We start from the raw sequence: 18,666 nt of genomic DNA on the forward strand, positions 1-18,666 counted from the left end.
TTGTTGCCTGAGGGGTTTGGTGTGATATTAAAAACAAACAAACAAAAACCCCATCTCATTGCCTTAGACAATACCAAGGAGTTTGCTGCACTGTTTGCTTCTGGGGATTTTTAAGTTGTGAGTCTCTGTTCAGGTCCCTTATCAGATTGAGCTAGCCTTCATAGGCTTTTTCTCCATTAATTTTCTTCTTTCATGAGTGAGTGTCTGTTTTTCTCTCACTCTGTTCTTTATTGTATATTTTCAGTGGTTTGTTGAGTATTACTTGACTGGATTTAATTTAGGGTTCTTGGCTGAATTCTGTTGGTCTTTATGTCTATTTTGCTATCATTTTGAAATATAAATTGAAGTCAAAAGTAACACTCATAATTTAGTAACAAAACCTCAAATAACCCAATTTTGAAATGTACTAAAAATTTTATATGCAGAGGTGCATGCGTTTGTACGCACATACTACATTATGGTAAATAATCAGTATATAAGGTTGTTAATCATAGCGTATCATTTCCCTGCATATATGTGCCTTACAGCATGGTATATAAAATGTCAATAGAAACAAAACAATTGAAATGAATGACAAGAGAGATTGTCATGTACACGCTCCATGTGGAGAAATGAATGTGCCTGACAGGCGACTGCTTAGATTAGGACAGTCGTCCCTGTCCTCAGGAAGCTGCATGTTAACAGGGGCAATGATGCTAGAAGTACCCAAAGGAACGCAAAATCAGAGTGCTGTTCAATGCCCGATTTATTATGAAACTAATTACACAGTCCTGATTACACAGTTCCTCTCTCGTTATGCTACATTTAATTGCTTATTTATTTGTATCCAACCATACTGTCAGGCTGACTCCAAGAAGACATAAACCATATCTAGTTTGTTTTTGACTTTTTGGAAATGAATCCTGGCTCTTTTGAAAATGAATCCTGGCACTGGACATGTAAAGTGGTTCATAAAGCATTTCTTTTAGTGAGTGAGCGAGTGAGTGAAAGAGTGAGTGAGTGGATGAATGAATGAATGAATGAATGAATGGAGTGATTCACAGTGGGGTGGCTGGAAAGTACTAGGGGAGACAGGATGTGACCTAGACCATGAAGCCTGAGAGCTTCATGTGGTTGACACACCTCGGTCAAGTGTGGGCATTGTGGTGCTGTCTGCCAGTGAGGGGTGGGAGAAAGGCCAGGAGGCATGAAGCAGCTATGTTAGGACATAGGGAATATGACTGCCCCAACCATCCCCTGAGAAAGGCCACCTTTGAAAGCCCCCTGGAACCATGTGTCATTGTATGGCTATGATCCATACAGAACAGAGTGTAGGTTAAATGGCATCCTGGTAGGAGTGAGTTTCAGGAATATTTCTGAGTCTCTCTCTAAAGGGAGCGGTCCTTCTCCTCCCTCACACTTTCAGGACAGGGTTAGGCTTCCATGATATCCCATGAGGTGTGTGCTTGCTGCCTATGGCAGGGTCACAGAAAGCTTGTCAGCTTGTCATTGCTCTGTGAGCTTTTCTGTTGAAATTCCTCACCCATCCTGCAGCCAGAACAACTACTGATTATTCCTTAATTCCCGAGATGCTATCTGTTTTACCTTGAATCATTCCATAGCTCCTCAAAACCAACCTTTTGGTGACTGATGGCCTCAGTTTCCCCATAGCGTTGTTCTCTCACTCCACTGCTTATTCCCTGCTGTCTGTTTCTCCTGGTGGCCATGGGCATGCCGTGACTCTCTAGAGGTCCCCTTGGGCCCACCTGCCCTCAGGCCACCTAGTTTGCCCCAGCTGTGTGTTCTTCTAGAACCTTCCATGACTATTGGCCTCTCTTGCCTTTCCCTGCTGTCTGGGGGGTGGTTTCTAAGGCATGAGCTTCTGTTTGTCACTGTCTTTCAAGTTTGACTATCTGTATATGTTTGGGCTCATTTATAGTACTTCATCATCTTGAACAATAGCTCTCTAGTACAAAACAATAGCACATAATATCCTGGTATATTAAGGTGCATGCTTGAAATTACTGAAGGCAAGAGTAAAGACAAATAACTTGGTTATCTAAATACATGTTAAAAACGCTGTTTTCTGATTGGTTTCTTTTCAAGTATTAACAGGAATTGGTGGTAATATAATTACCCCAAGGGGAAGTAAAATGACAAGAAGGGGTGTTTTGAATTTAGAATTTATGCATTTACTGTGTGTTTTCTCCTCCGAGGATCAACTCTAAGAGGAGGTGTGCATTCCTGACACTAGGTGTGTACAGGTGTGTGGAGCACAGAATCCGACACAGGTCACACCTATGAAGTGAGGAGGGAGGCAGCAGAGAGCTGAGAACAAAGGTGGGAAGGCAACCCACAGCTATGATTCTTTCTGTTGGGGGCTGTGGGCTATGGGCTTGAGTGCCTGAGCACTTGGAGGTAGAGGTGGGTTAAGGGTCAATGTCATGGCAGCATCGAGAAACTGTATCTCTTGTATCAGGAACATGAGCACAAACCCCAACAGATGAGGGATGAGGCCATCCCACTAGGGTCTTATTGCTGTGTGACCCTTCGAATTTGTCAGCATTGCCTCACACAACATGTGGTTTATAGTGACCAGAAAAGAATTTGTATTTACAATTTTGGGCAGACTTAAATTTTTTCCTATGTGTATTTTGCCCACACGTGCATCTGTACACCACATGCATGCGCATCTGTGTGCCACATCTATGCAGAACCCTTGGAGGCCAGAAGATGGTATCTGATTCCAGGACTGGAGTTAGAGATGGTTGTGAGCTGGCATGTAGGTGCCGAGACTTGAACCCAGGTTCTCTGGAAGAACAGCCAGAGCTCTTAACTGCTGAGCCTTATCTTTAATCCATTTTCTGTAACCTTAAACAACCAGATTAGAGCTACTTGCCTCTACAATGTTAATTTTTAAGTTCAGTGGAGCAAAGTGTCTCTCTTTGACCTTGAATATGCACCTCATTTGCATGATAACCCATCTCCTGTCCTCACAGAAAGCTGACCTCCTCCCCCGCCCTCCCCTACACTCTGAGGCTTATTTGTTATCCTCACTCTCTCTCAGCTTTCTGTTAGACACAAGTCAAGGGAAGGAGTCTGTGTCTGCTGAAATACGTGCAGGAGTCATTGTACAATGACTGCCTTTTGCTCGGTCTGCAAGCCACTGTTTTCTCAGAGGTCAGAAAATACCCAGCCTACACATACTGCGTCCCTGACCTTAAAGACAAACTTACTCTGAATGTCCCTTGGTGGGCTTGAGTCTTTGGGTAGCTGTGGTGGGGAATGTGTCCCTCCTTCTGGTAGACCAGATGGCCCTTAGGAGAGTAGTAAAGACTTCTCCCAGAGGTACAGGTGTACACAGGCATTCAGACAACCCCAGGAAAATAGCCAAGACCTGTGCCTTAGGAATGCCCAAAGTTCATGATTTTAAAGCTGCACAGGCTGCCAAGCAGAGCTAAGGATCACTCCTTGACTAGCAAATTCGCTGTTGGATGTGTCAGCATCACTCCTCAGAGGGCATTTAAAGATTGTGTGGATGTAGGCATGGGGATGGGCTCCTGGGATCCCTTGAGGACTCTGCATGAAAGATATGGGTAGGCTGAGGTGCACACGCAGGTGAGGATCCACACCTTTGCCGTTGATTGCTCATGGGTTGATGTTCCTTCCAGAAACTCTAGGAGGACATTGTAGCACCTTCTGTCTGGTGTTTGTGGAGGGAACTGGTGGTTTGCTCAGTGGAAGCTGCATTTCTATAACAGCAGAACACAGTCTTGGTCATCATCCCAATGTTTATTGTGTTAGCGATCATAGACTAAGCATCTATGAACATGCCAGAGGTGGGAGAGCAACGGTGGAGTGAGTCCCAGGCCCATCACTCTTACTCCCTGGGACCTACTCTAACCTGTTGAATATTCATGGAATCATTTTTTTTCCCATCTCAAAAGTTGGGATTATATTTGCTTCATCAGATGGTCACAGGATTAACTATAAACTACCTGCCTGGCACATAATAAGACCTTGATGAATGACAGCCATTAGCATGGTGTCACAAGAAAACACACTACTTGTGCCTCTAACATTTCTTCTGTGCTGAGCAGCCTCAGGGCTGGGCCAGCCTGAGGACACAGATGGCTTGAGCCAGCATTCATAGTGCCATTGCCTATTGAGTACAAACCTTTTTAGACACAGACTTATGGATCAAGGATTTTCCCTTTTTGGAATTTCATATACACACACCACATGGCAGTGATATCACTGATAAACAGTGACCTGGAGGATCAGCCATTATTCTCGCTCCCAGGCTCTGAATTTGCATGCTTTTTCAGACAGAGGTGCCGGATGCAGGGGCAAAGAGTGCTGTGCAGGAGCCAGGCTTTTCTGGCTACTGTTGGCTGTGCTTTCTCTTCACCTGCATCCTGCATGCTTGTCCTGATCTTGTCTAGAAAATATCTCTTCAGTGCCTTGTAATGGTCTGTACTTAAGGGCAGGGTATGTCCAGAGAGTCCTTACCTATAGGCAGAGGCATTGTTAGAGCTGTGTTAGCGGTGGTTACGCTGTCTGTTTTGCTTTGTTTGAGCTGAGATCTTCAAAGAGAGGCAGATGAGCAGTCACCTGTGCTGCCTCACCAAGGATAGGGGCAGTTTCTCTTGGTGGGGTTTGGATGCTTTTCTGTACAGATTGCAGGCATCTCTGCAAGGGGCTAATTGAGCACTTAGGCCTGTCACTCACTTTCAGCCCTTTTGTGAAGGGGAGTGGTGGGGTGACTTACTAGAAGCAGGGGAGATGCCATTTTTAGCTGCACAGTCAGCTACACCCCTATTGAAGGCCATCACCATCTCCTGTTCTGCTGGATTAGTCACACTGGGAAGCCATATCCAATGCTTTGGCTACAGTGGATGTTATATAGAACTATCCTCTAAGCCAAACTGTTGCCATCTTCAGGAGTTTTCCTGGGCCTGATCACAGAAAACAAAAAAATGAAAACTATCAAAGCTGGGCCTGTTGACCTTTTACTCCCCCTCTCACCACCCCTCCAACCTCTACATAGAAGGAAGAAGCTTAGAGGGTCATGGGACCCTTGCCTACAAATCCAGCTACCACCCCCCAGCCAGTTGTATGCAAATTTCCCTTCACTACAGGAAGCCTCACAGGAGGGCAGTTGGGGATGGTGGGATAGTAGGGGTAGGGTTGTGCTTTGGTGAAGGAGCTAGAGGAAATGGATGAGAAGAAGTAGGGATGGGGCCTTCATTGATGTGCTTATGGGAAAGCCACCATTCCTACTGGGTACATTATTTCTGGTGCCTTTTGGGGGAAAGCACACACATTTCTGTAAGTACTCCTTCACCTGCGCTCTGAAAGTAAGCCCACTGCACTCACTGGATTCCCCAGGGTGAATTTTGGAGGGCTCATGCCTCTGTTTGTTGCAGGGACCTTATGCAGAGGGGTAGGCATTGTATAGGTTAGCAATATAGGGTCAAGTTTTGGGAAGTAATGGGAGGGAAGAGCACTTGACACTGATGGGGAAAGAGCCAGCAGCATGGAGCAGACAGCCCTGAGCCCTTTAGGAGTGATGGGCATCAGAGGACCACCTTGGATGTTTGTCAACTTCCCAGAGCCCAGGAAACTGGTGTTCCCATACTGCCTTGTATGTTGACTCAGAGCAATTTGGGAAGCCAACCCTTTGTAAGGAACAACCTTGCTGCAGCCAACTAACAGTCATGGAAGATGGTGGTGTAAAGAGAAAGACAATCCCACTCAGTAAAGTTACTTAGTTTTAAATGAGAAAAGTATCTATCAGCTTCCCAGCACTGGAGAAGGCATTTGAGATGACCAAGCACAAAGAGGACAGATGTAGCGGTTCCAGTCCATGACTGGTCACACCCATTGCTTTGGACCTCTGGCAATGCGTCATGGTAGGGACATGTGGCAGAAGAAACTGCCACCTCATCGCACTTGATGTGAGAGAGGATGGCAAATGGGCTCAGGTCCTATGGGCTTGTTCATAGGCCTATCCCCAGTTACATAGAGACATGCTATTGGGCCCAGCTCTTAGAGGTTCTACTTCGCAGCTCTGCCTCCTTATGAACCAAGCATCTAAAACAATGGCTTTTGTGGACTGTTGATCCCTCCCATGGCAAGAAACATCACCAGTCTAGATCAGTTTCTGATAGGCTCATAGCTTCTACAACCTCCAGGAAGGGACCAGTTATTGGCTTGAATAATGGAGAAGTAGAAATAAGGGATGCACCAGCCTCCCAAGGCCACACAGGAGCCCTGGGGAAGCTAGGAGTCTTCTGCAGTGTCCCCTCATTCTCCTGTAATTTGAGAACATACCTTTGGAGTGTCTTCTGCCTCATCCAGTGTGTATCAGTATGTGTCCCTATGTTTGCTCAAACCTGAAAGTTAGGTTTTGGGACTCTTTCATGAACAATGCTCCAGCCTGCCTCACTGGGCCTGGTAGGTCGATCCCTTTCTTGTTGGAAGCTCAGAGAAAAGGGCCAGAGATTTAGGTGTTCATAAGTAAAAGGGTTATTTCTAAGTTATTTTTACAATGATTTCATAGAGGTGGTAGGCCCAGAAGTGTCCACAGTGGGTGCCGAATGGGACATAATCTATGGATTCTGTTATCACCTTGTATTGACTCAGACAGTCATACTGTATTTTCTCAGCTCTGTGAAATTGAAGTTCCCCAGGGCATCAGCCTTCCCTAGCCTGTCCAGACTCCAGGGGGTATATATTAGGCTGTTTTATATATGAACATCTAGCGCTGAACAATAATGTGATAAGAATGACTGTGTATTGAGCAAGCCTAAACACTCAAATGAAAATGCACACAGTAGGCATCTTAAATAACTTGCTGCAGCAGACATTACTTTTGACTAGACCAATGCAAGAAGGGAAGAAACTGTCCAGGAAGATATCAGGATGGTGGTTGGTATATGGGTCTGATGAGACAGTAGGGTTCTACTGGGGGAGGGGCTGGGCGATAGGAATACGGGTTAGCTGGTGAGGACAGAAGGAGCGAGTATAAGAAATCAGAAAAATTGGGCTGTTCCTGAAGTCCCTGCAGCACACAATATGTCTCCTGAGATACACGTGGAATTGTTTATCTCCCAGTGCCACACAAAATACATCTAAGCTGATTTCCCTAGTGCAGAAAGCAAAGTCCATGCATGCCATTCGATATGTTGCTTTGAGTTTTTTTTCCATGCATAATAAGGTTACATAGTTGACCAGGAAGTGGGGAGCTTGAAGTCAGGATCCTTCTCAAGGAAAAACACTGATAGAATACTGTTAGAGAGCAGTTAAAATGTCTAGGCTAATTCTGTGCTAAATAAAATGCTACCGTACACCAAATGAGTCCCAGTCAAATGATTCATAGGATAAGGGACTAAAACTAGACATTCCCATGTATGCGTTAAGAGGCATCCCTGTAGTGTTTGAGATGTTGCCTCAATTTGTAAGTGAATCTATATTAATTTACTTTATTGATCATCTTCTATTTTCCAGGAAGCCATTATGTCTTCTGCTTTTTCATGACTGCTTCTTCCTACAATCCTGAGAAGTAACTCCATTCTTACTTTCTGTCTGAGACACTTCAGGCTCAGAGAGGTGTGATAATTTGCCTTAAAGAAAGAGATGGAGTCAGGGTGCCAGTCCCAGGCTATTCTGACCACAGATCTATTCTTTCCACTGTTGGGTCCCTCCAGGCTCAGAGCATTGGTGTTCTGTGGGGGACACAATTTGACATCCATGATCTAGCTTCTCCTAGATGACAGTGCATCTTCCCATCTGTGGAAAGAGACATGACACTGCTCTTCTTCCACTAAAGCTGATAAGGTGCCATTGCTGGTGTTGGTGTCTTCGCATCAACTCCTAGTAGACTTGGCTTTGCATTGTGGATAGTGATTCCAGTGGTGCACAGTACACGGCAGCTTCAAGATGGCATATGGGAATTGATCTTCAGGAGAAGAGAGACAGAAAACTATGGCCTGCTCCAATCTCAACTGCAGTGTGGTTTAAAAACAAAACAAAACAAACAAACAAACAAAAAACCCTACCAAGAACAACAACAACAACAGGAGAAGGAGTTGGTGGGGCTGGAAACCTGTGTTCCTCACTCTTTCTGGAATTCCAGTACTCTCTCTATAACACCTGAGAATAAAGATAATCTTGAGTGTCTGAGTTGGAGCTATTTTATGGCTCCATCACTCAGGAATGAGAAGGAAACATGGTGGCTTGAGTTTGAGGTAATCTGCCTAGAGTGAGGCATACTGAGTACAGATGCCGGCCTTGGGGTACATTGAGAGCATTACTGAGATGGCTGCCTGTGTGGCCTGTGCTGTCTTCCTCCGGGAACAAGAGCTGTCAGGTCATTGGTGGTGGTGGTGGTGGTAAATGGGTTCAGTTCATAGGGCAGTGAGCTCTTGACCACAAACTAGTGAGAACGTACTGTATTGCAGGTCTGTGTGAGGTGATGGGGTTGACAGAGAAGGAACTCAGTCCCAGCCAAAGAGAGAAGCTCCAACCAGGGAAAACCAACTCCTGGGCAGAGGTGAGCAGCACATTGTTGGAGTGGGCCTTGTCCTAGGTTTTGCATCATCCCAGAAGAGACCTCTAACTGGGGATTGGTCAGAGAACTGATGATAACTTGGCCAAACCAAGCAGGCGGCCTAAGGATGAAGCATGGGCTCCATTGGTAGAGCTGAAGGTCAGCTTCTCGTGTGCAGAAGAGATGTAAAAACCAGAAGGATGAGGGCTAAGTGGGAAAGAAGTTGCATGCTATTCCCAGCTAACCTCCCAGCTACCCTGGAGGAAGGGCATCTTGTCCTTTTTTTCCCACAACCCCTTTCTGCCTCCCAGTCAGCCATATTGCTGTCTTCTCCTGGATGGTCTGTGGTTTCTGGGGCAAGGTTTAGTTGCTTAGGGTCTTGGTGGCTCTTTACCCCAGGCCGGGCTATGCTTATCTAGCCTTACCTTTGGAAGTCATCTTGGGTGGTAAAGCCTGTCATGAGCACTCTCTGGCTTGTTCTTTTTTCTGCCTTGTTCTTAGGCCTACTCTGCTGGCTTCACAGTGTACCGTGGAGAACACAGCTCTGTCCTGGGCAGCGGCCCCTCCCAGGCCTCTCTCCTTCTGTGGCTGTTGGCATCCCAAGGTCTCATACCTGCCTCTCAGACTCCACTTTGATTTTGGAGACCTATTTAGCCGCCTCTCTGGCTTACTGAACTCAGCTCTCAGTTTGAAGCTGGATTCTGTATATTTGTTGAATAAATATTGAATGAGTGGAGGCTTTTGATCTCCCTGCCACTGACAGCTCTTGGCAAGATGCTTCTATAACCTTGATCGTCGGAGAACCTCACTGGCCACCTGAGGGGGGGCTTACGATTTCTCATCTGAAGAGCTCCAGTTCTCTGGAAAAGGCCACGGCTCTTCTGTGAGGCACAAGAGGACCCCAGATCCTCAGATTGGGTTGTCAAGTTCTTCTCCTTATTCTCTCCCTACTTGCCTCTGACTGGGAGTGCGTGATGGTTGTTCTGCTTGCGTTTGAGCCGGCCTTGGTCACCATAGAGACATACATCCCGTTGACAGCACCCACAAAGGCTCTTTCACAAAGCTGTCCTTTCTCTTCCACTTTCAAGGTCCCTCTTTTCAAAACGACCTTCAAAACCCAACAAGTGGAAGATCTCCCGCAAAGAGCAGGGAAGGCTGGCCCATGCTAGCAGGGGATACCGACACAGGTTCCCAGAAGGCAGCCACTCCACAGCTGTCTCCACCACTGCACCCCACCCCAGAGGGTAAATTACCCTCTTCAACTGAGTCAGACTTAAAAACCAATTTGAAGACATCGCATCAGCAGTCGGTTCCTCTGTGGGTCTGAGAAGTGACAGGATTCCTGATACCTGTGTTTCTTGGGAGCAGGAAAGATGCTGCCTGTGGTCCCAGCAGGTCTCTGCTTGCAAGGCCCACATGGGTTTGAGGGAAAGCTATTTCAGGACTGCCTTCCTCTGTTTTACATATCACTGGTGGGTGAGTGAGTTAGGTTTTCCTTTCAGAAATACTAGTGTCCCCAAGCTTTCCTGTCACAGTCTTCAATTAGAAAAACACAGGCACTCTGCTTGAGATACGTTTTGCAGCACTAGGGTTAGATGAGGGGACTGTGGCTGCCTTTGGGACACTCCTCCGGGCCAGGTGGAGCCATATCTCCCAGCTTTAGAATGAGTTCTTTTTTGAGGTAGGAGAGTACAGAGGGAGGTCCCAGAGACATCAAGAATAGAAACTCCTCTAATCACAAGCTACATGTAACAAAACAGCAGGCCTTTGGGGAGGAGAGGGGATGGGGGTGAAGAGGAAGCCAGTTCTCTCCTAATGATTGACAATACAGGAGAAGGTGGGGCTATGTAAATGAGCTATAAAAGACCTGGGCCCTCATGGGCCAGGGCTTTGGCGCCTCAGCCTTTTACTCAGTTCTCTGTCCTACTTCTCACACTCAGAAATGCTTTTGTCTCTTAATAACTGGTCTCTGTTTTTTCTCATTGTCCATGTGTTTCTGGACAAAAGAACCCGAGTACCTCAGCGGACTCTGATTCATGTCATCCTGGCTGGCTTTGTGTGACAAACACTGTGACTAAAAGAAACTTGTCATAGAGGAAAGCCAAGGCAGGAGCTCAGTGTAGAAACTGAAGCAGAGCCCATGGAAGAATGCTGCTAACTCACTTGTTGCCCATGGTCCAGGGATGGTACCTACAGTTATTAATGAAGAAGATGCATCCTCAGACTTGTCCACAGGCCAATCTGATGGAGGCAGTCCCCTGGTTGAGGTTCTTTCCAGATGGCCCTAGTTTGGGTCAGGCTGACAGTAGGCATGGAGCTGTGTTCCCTGTGATGAGGCAACATGCCTTCAGATAGAAGAGCTATGTCACATGCTTCCACCTATGACATCTATTTCATGTATTTTTCACTTCTACTATAAGCAGTACTTTAATGAGAACTCTAAGAGAGGGATCCTTATGTATTTTAATTCTTCTTTTGTTAGAGGAAATTCTTAAATGTGGCCACCAGAAATGAAAGCTATATTTAAAACTTTGGATATTTACTGACAAACTTCTCTTTTGAGAGATCTTGTCCATTTTCAGTTTCAGGACTATGATGTAAAAAAGATTGATTCCGTACAAGAACCTCAACTTAATTATCAGTACAATGCTGTTGGTCCATCTTATGAGGAAAATGTTACATTCTTGTTGCTATGAATTGCAATTCATCAATTTTAATTTTGAATGATAATAAAGACATTTACAACTATAGTTTCCTCTGAGCACAGAGGCAGAGTATGCTATCTTCCTCAAATTCTCACATGTAAGTTTCTTTTTATTAATTTTAAGTAATTCATAGAGCCAGTCTGACTCTCTTCAGTTTAAGTGGTATTAAGTGGTTATTTTTTTTTTTTTCTAGATTTGCAAGTTAGGGATAAATTATATTGGGCTATCTTTACTTAGCCCTCTTCATAGGCATTCAGTGGCCCTCTTGGTGTTTTTACTCTTTGTTTTAGTTACTGAAACTCTTATAAAAGAAGACATTTAATTGGATACTTGCTTAGAGTTTCAGAAATTAGTCCATGATCAGTACGGAGGGAAGCAGACAGACATGGCACTGGAGCCATAGCTGAGAGCTTTACATCCTGTTCTGCATGTAGCAGGAAGAGAGAAGGGATCAGGGAAGGGGAGAGATGCAAGAGGTGGTGTGGAGGGGGGGAGACTTAGCTTAGCATTGACTTTTATTGTTTTTTGTTTTTTGAGACAGGGTTTCTCTGTGTTGCCGTGGCTGTCCTGGACTTGCTTTGTAGACCAGGCTGGCCTCAAGTCATGGACATATGCCTGCCTCTGCCTGCACTGACATTTGAGACTTCAAAGCCCACCTCCGGGTGGCACTTTTCCTCTAACAGGCCACACCTCCTATTCCTTCTAATCCTTCTCAAACAGTTCCACCATTGGGGGGCGGGGTACATTCTCACTCAAATCACCACCCCCTCCTTTGACTATCTAGTAAATCTTTTTGGAATGTGCAAACAGGTCAACAAAAAGTTCAAGCCTGCCATCAGAGAGAATCTGAGGTGTACAGCAGAGATTCGCGTGCTTGGCTATATCCACCTACCTGACACAGCCAGCAATGAATGCTTAAAAAAATAATCCTGGTTCATGCTTTCTTTAACTGCTGCCATGCTGGAGCATGGTGTTTTGTGTAACCTCAATGTGTGTCTCTGGGCTGTGGTTACTCACTTGGCTTCAGAATAAACTGTCTTATTCTCTGAGGTGAAAACTGTGAGCTTGCATGGATATGTGGCCTCTATGACTTACACCTTCCTTACATATTTGACTTCTGTGGCTTTATAACCCTGCTTGTTTCTTTCTTTTTTTTTTTCCCTGCTTGTTTCTTATTATTGGAGGCAGAACCTAATTGCTTAAGGAATTAAGAATCCAAAATGCCCTGGCATTCGTTCCCGAGATAAGAAGCCCGTCATATTTCTAATCAAGGTTGCATTTCAATGCCGTTATCACTACAGATTCCAACTGCTTATATGGTTACTGATCCATAGGTTAATTATTGGTTTATTATTTTATTATCTTCTAAGACTTACTGGCATCTGCTTTTCCTATGATTTTACTTGTTCTATTTCTTTTGTACCTGGTCTTCATTCTTGAGGTTTTAAGATTTATTTATCAATATTTTCTGTGTGTGAGTATTAGTCCAATTGTATATATATCACATGAATACCTTGTGCCCAGAGAGGCCAGAAAAAGTCTAGAAAGGGTCATCAGATTAGAGTTTCAGATAGTTGTGAGCTGTCAGGTAGATGCTGGAAATTGAGCCTGGGTCCTTTCCAGCAACAGCAAGTGCTCCTCACCACTGAGTCACCTTTCTGTACCATGTCTGTGCAGTTCTTAATACTGTTCTGAGTTGATTGGACTTTATTTTTCAATGAGTATACACGTGGAACATACATTTTCATTGTTTTTAGTATGGTATTTTGAGGCAGCCTTGAGTTTGGATATAACTTTCTCTAGACAACATTAACTGGAAGTTTTAATCAAGACAGCCCCCAATCACCCGCCAGACCTATGTCTGGCCACAGGCCATCCTGACATGGTAATTCCCTCAGCCCAGGCTTGTTCTCAGGTTACTATAGGCTGTGTTGATGTGACAGCTGTGCTAATGCAAAAGATTTAGTATATGGGTGTGTATAAAAAGTCTAGAAATGTTAATGTAATTAATACAATGGAACAGATCATTATTCACTAACAATCTGAAATGATGATTTTTTTAAAAAATTCTCAAAAAATAGTTACCAGAGCTGTGCAATTTTACCTTTGTCACTTAAAAACAGCCTTATGGAACAGGAAAAGAAAGGCAGTCGAGTCAACGTTCTGAAGTTAATATAACTTTATCATCAATTGGAGAAGTCCATGAGAAACATAGTCTTTTAAGCCAACCTTACTTCTGGATGTGGATGAGCCAAGCATATGTTAAATTGCAAAATGAATTAAGCAGTATATAAAAATTAATTGTGACCATTATGCGATATAATTGTCTTTACAATTAAAAAGTAATTTAACATCAGAAAATAACTTGATAAAAAAAATTGCAGTAAGAATGAAACAATTTTTTATCTTTTTTTGTGTCTGTGTATGAGGTAGTATATGTCTGATATTGTGTATATGTGTGGCGTTGTGTATGTGTGTGTGTTATGTGTTTAAGTGTATGGAGGTACACATGCAGATGTGTGTGTGCATGTGTGCAAGTGGAGGTCATAGGTCAATGTCAATTATCTTTTTTTGATTACTTCTCACCCTAGTTTTTGAGGCAGGGTCTCTCACTGACTTGGATGTTCTCAGCTCTGTTAGGCGGGCCAGCCAATGAGCTGCAGCGCTCTCCCTGTCCCTTCCCTCAGCAAAGGGGTCACAGCTGGTTAGTGCCATGGGTATCTTATGTGGGTGCCGAGGATCTGAGCTCATGTCTTCACACTTGTGCAACTAGCACTTTACTGACCGACTCACCCCCCTCAGCTCTAGGCTTTAATTATTTTAATAGACAGTGTTTCAGTGAAATTTCAATACCACTTAATTATGGAATGACTTACAAAGCTGCTTTCTATGAACAAAACCACGCAAAGCAACAATGTCATGCTTATAACAAATATAAAATTCACTGTTGCATTTTCAATGTGTTCTCACTAAAGCATCAAATATGACAGTGGCTATTTTGCCTCCATTTGTCATTGTACTGGAGAAGCCATCCAACATAATATAAGAATTAGATAGCTACAAGCACTGGAAAGGAAGAGACGATTAACGTTTTTGCATTTGTTTAGAGTGTGTGTGTGTGTGTGTGTGTGTGTGTGTGTGTGTGTGTGTATGTGTGTGTGTGTATATAAGTGTGGACATGCCACAGCACATATTTTAGTTGTCAGAGGATAACTTGAGGGAGCCAATTCTCTTCTTCCACCCTTTGAGTCCCAGGGATCAAACTCAGGTTGTCAAGATCTGTGGCAAGCACCTCTGTGTACTCAGCTATTTCACTGGCCCAATTAGTTAATTAGCTAATTAACGAATTAACTTTATATCCCAGTTGGAACTTCTCCCTCCTCTCCTGCCAGTCCCTCCCCTTCCCTCCCCCTATATCCTCCTCCCTTTTTTTCAGAGAAGGGGAAACATCCCATGGATCTCAACCTGCCTTGCCATATCAAGTAGGACTGGGCCCATCTTCCATTGAGGCTAGGCAAGGTTATCCAGTTAGGGGAAAGGGATCCAAAGGCAGAGAACAGAGACAGAGATAGCCCCTGATCCTGCTGTTAGAGGTCCCACATGAAGACCAAGCTGTACATCCGTTGCATATGTGTTGGGGGACCTAGATCCATCCCATAGATTCTATCTGGCTGGTAGTTCAGTCTCTGTGAGTTTCTATGGGTCCAGGTTAGCTAATCGTGTAGGTTTTCTTGTAGTGCCCTTGACCTCTCTGGCTCTTTCAATACTTCCTTCCTTTCTTCCATAAGATACTTGAGCTCTGTCTAATGTTTGGGTATGGGTCTCTGCATCTGTTTTCATCAGCTGCTGGGTGAAGCCACTCCAATGACTGTTATATACTAGTCTCCTGTCTGCAAGTGTAGCAGAATATTAAAAAACAGACAGATCGATCAATGGAATAAAAATGAAGACCCAGAAATAAATCCACACACCTACAGACATTTGACTTTTGATAAAGAAGACAAAATCATACAATGGAAGAAAGATAGCATCTTCAACAAACACTGCTGCTCTAACTGGATGTCTGCAAGTAGAAAAATGCAAATAAATACATATTCATCACCCTGCCCAAACTCAAGTCCAAGTGGACTAGATACCTCAACATAAAACCAGATACACTAAATTTAATAGAAGAGAAAGTTGGGAAGAGCCTGGAACTCATTGGCACAGGAGACAACTTCCTGAACAGAACACCAACAGCCCAGGCAGTAAGATCAACAATTAATAAATAGGACCCCATGAAAATGAAAAGCTTCTATAAGACACCATCAATAGGACAAAAATGACAGCCTACAGATTGGGAAAAGATCTTCACCAGAGGAATAATATCCAAAATATATAAAGATGATACTTTGAAATGCTATATTGAAAGTCAGTCTACGAGGTGGGCATAGCAACACTTGTCTTTAATCCCAGCACCTGGGAGGCAGTGAGTTCAAGGCCAGCCTGGTCTATAAAAGTGAGTTTCAGGACATCCAAGGCTGTTACACAAAGAAACTCTGTCTCAAAACATAGACAACAAACAAACAAAACAAGCAAACAAACACTAGGTCAGTTTATTTTAAGAACAACTCACTCCATCCTCATCTCATCACACATACAACTTCTCTAGTAAGCTGAACATTTTCTTAAATTTAAAATTTACTCTATTTTATTTGTATGGGTGTTTGGTCTGCATACATGACTATGTAACATATGCATGCCTGGTTCACTTGGAGGTAGAAGAGGACACTGGATTCCCTGGAACTAGAGTTACATGTAGTTGTAAGCTGCATGTGGGCACTGAGAATCAAGCCCAGGTCCTCTGGTGAAGCAGTGACTGCTCTTAGCTGTTGAACAATCTCTCCAACCCATAAACTGGGATTAAAAAGAAAAAATGAAATTTACAAGGTATATTTTATAATCATTAGATTGACAGAATTTAAAAAATCTGGTAGTAGAATTGTTGTCAGAAAGGGAATGATCAACCAGAAGGTCTCATATCTAGTGAGGGGAGCCACAGTGGAAACAGGGGCCACTTCTGCTGGTGAAGGTGACTCTGAACCCTTGCTTTAGTGAATTCTCTGGGCAAAATGTCACAGCGCCACTGACCTAGAAATTCTACCTCCTGTTCATAGTGACAACACACAGTCTTACAAAATGTGTGAAGACACACAGGCCGTGGAGCTTCTTGTGTTTGCGGAGCATTTGTGATTTAGTGGAATGACCTGGATATCTTGTAGGAGGGAAATGGAGAGGCTGCTGCCTGCACGTAAAATAGGAGTTATACGGCAGTGCAACCAACAGACCAAATCAATAGAAACCAATATGAATAGATCTCAAAATAATTATGAGTGGGAAAAGAAAATGCAGAAAGACAGAGACTATAATTCTACTTACATAAAGTTAAAAGAAAAACACAAACCATTGCCTCAGACTGCACAAAATTAATATAAATAGTGATATTCAGAATCTGTACAAAAACAGAGGGAGGAGGTGCCCTAAATGCATGGTTTGGATCATTTATGAGTAGAAATAAAACAAACTAAAGCAAATCAAATGGAGCCTCCAAGCCCATGGTACTGTGCTGATGGCATGCCTTGCCAGCCTGAGCTTGCCCGTCCATCTGCATAGCACTGGCTCATAGCTTCTTCAGTAGACTTTCATGCATTCGAATAAGGCTTCGTTCCAAAGAAACGACACATTGTCCCTGAAGTTCCTGGAGTTCCTAAGCTGGGCTTGTGACTCCTCTATGGAAGCCTGTGACATGTAGCTGTCAAAGCTCTGGGTTTTCCCTCCTGCCTACCTTGAAAAGCACCCAGGGCTGACTGGCTCCCCAGCACTCCAGCCTGTCATATCACACCCTCCCTCCGGATTGTTGGCACATCCCCCTAGTGTCTCTACTGATACTCCTGAAGATTTAAGTCTTTTTTTTTTTTTTTTTTTTTTTTTTTTTTTCAGTCCAGCGCTATCTGGTCTCCTCAGCTTGGTGCTTGGAAGCTTTTTCATGTTCTGTCAAACCCAGGGAGACGCCTGAGGTCTTCACTGTGTGGTGTCTGAATCCCTGGGAGCTTCCTGTCACCTACAGCACTTCCCTTGGCTCTGTTTAGCCTCTCTAACTTCCTCAGTCCCTTCGCTGTCTCTTCATGTGGGGACCCTGCACAGTGTCTTTTGGGAGTCGACTCTTGCCCTTCTGCTTTCCCTCTGGTGCTACCCTGCCAGGGAGGCTCACTCACCGCCAGTGATCTCGATGCTCAGTCCGTTACATTTCCTTCTTGACTGGCACACCTTCGTTAGTTGTTTTGTGTAACTACAGAGATGGTGATCGGCCTTTTAAATTCTGCTGCTGTGGCTTAGCACTTGTAACGTTGGCAAACATGTGAAGGACTCAGGGGGTGCTGGGAAAGGGACTGGAAACTCTATCTTAAAAAAAAAAAAAAATAGAGCCTTTAGGTCAACAGATGTTTTCTGGGAGTTATCTAGCCTCAAAGCTACCACATGAGTCCAGCAGGTGGACAGAAGGACATTGTGGGGGCAGTCTGTATGTGGAGTAAGTCACCGGGGGTGGGGTGTCCAGGACTAGCCCTGACGTTTGTGGTCATATGACTTCACTATTTTCTTCTTGGAGGAAGCTTTGTTTTGTTTATGCACAAAATGGGAATAAAGCAAAGAGCATGTCTGAGTGGCTGCTTGATGAGGAGTTTGCAAAGTAGACAAAGATTGATGATGAATATGAGGAAAGGTAGTGAGGTGGAAGGGACAGGCTGAGGTCTTCCGTGAAGGAGGTGCTTTCTTCAGAGCATAATACAGAGAGTCATGCAATAAGACTCTACGCTGGCATCCTGTAGAAGCTGCAACGCACAAGCTTGCTGCAGTGAAGCTATTTGCTGTGCAGTCTGTCTCGGTATCTCCCCACACCAGCCCACAGCTTTTCCACAGTGAGCCAAGACCAGTCCCAGGTGGGGGTGGGTGTCAGCCAGGCTGAGCAGGAGGAACGGAGGGAGGCGGCACCTGTTCAGTGCGATGGGCTCTGAGCTGTTGCAAAGGCTCCCTGCCCTGATCACGCGTTCTCCTCCACAGTCAGGAAACAGGAAGCGATTTGACACAGCACACTGCATCAGTTATGATCCGCCAGAGAACATTCTCAGATAAGTATGTTCTGCCAGCCTGGGCACCCTCATCATGGCCAGTCGGCAGCAGAGAGAGGGAGACTGGGGTATGTGCCAAGCTGCAGGCTGCTTCCGTGGCTTCTCCCAGCTCAGAGCCAGGGAACCCACTAGCTGTGGGGAGGCCTCCCGAGCCTTCTTCTTCTAAATTCCAACCCTTCGGATCCTCTGCCTGCTGCGCAAACTGGGGCTTCAGAAAGGAGAACGAAGAGAAGGTGGCTGCGTATGGCGGCCTGCAAAAGCT

The sequence above is a fragment of the Acomys russatus genome, chromosome 1 (assembly GCF_903995435.1).
Source record: "Acomys russatus chromosome 1, mAcoRus1.1, whole genome shotgun sequence".
NCBI classification, from domain to species: Eukaryota; Metazoa; Chordata; class Mammalia; order Rodentia; family Muridae; genus Acomys; species Acomys russatus.